This window comes from Nannospalax galili, unplaced genomic scaffold (assembly GCF_000622305.1).
Source record: "Nannospalax galili isolate Female #2095 unplaced genomic scaffold, S.galili_v1.0 scaffold412, whole genome shotgun sequence".
In the NCBI taxonomy this organism is placed as follows: Eukaryota; Metazoa; Chordata; class Mammalia; order Rodentia; family Spalacidae; genus Nannospalax; species Nannospalax galili.
This window is the reverse complement of record NW_008331547.1, coordinates 2,150,136-2,150,919: the sequence shown is the minus strand read 5'-3', so window position 1 is coordinate 2,150,919 and position 784 is coordinate 2,150,136.

Here is a 784-nt window from a genome sequence, read left to right as displayed (position 1 = left end):
GTTGCTTCTCTCCCTGGCAGTTAAACATGGAGTTCTTCAAGGCTTGTTTCTTTCGGTCTTCTAACTGGATTAGCCTTTTTACTTCCGTGTGATGTGATTCACTCCTGTTAACGCTGTCACCGGCCTTGGGATTTTTCTTGTCCCCGTGACTGCGAAGGTGCTTGGGTTGTTCTTTGCTTCATGGCTCATTTTACTGAAATCTCATGTGCTTTTCAGCTCTTTCTCCATATTTTTTGGATGTTCAGATTCTTGGCCTCTGTTTTAGTTGGGGTTGTTTGTATTGTTGAGTTCTCTGTGTACTCTGGTAATAGGACCTTATCAGGTGGATGGTTTCTGTTTTCTCTCACTGCACAGGTCGTCATTGAAGCATGACAATTTTACTTTTTTTGAGATAGGGTCTCATTATGTAGCTACCCTGGGTGGCCTGGAACTCAGTATGTAGACCAGGCTAGCCTTGAACTCACATATCCACCTGTCTCTGTCTCCACACTCTATTGTTTTCTTTTGTTTGTGCTTTTGGTGTCATAGCTAAGAAACCAGTGTCTAATGTCGTGAAGATTTATACCTGTATTAGTTACAAGAGTTTTATAGTATTAGTGCTCTTAAATTTAGGTCTGTAATTCATTTGGAGTTAATTTTTTTTTTTTTTGGCTTTTTAAGACAGAGTCTCCCTGTAGCCACAGCTGTCCTGGAACTCACTATGTAGAACAGGCTGGCCTTGAGCTCACAGAGATCTACCTGCCTCTGCCTCCGGAGTGCTGGGATTAAAGGTGTGTACCACCAT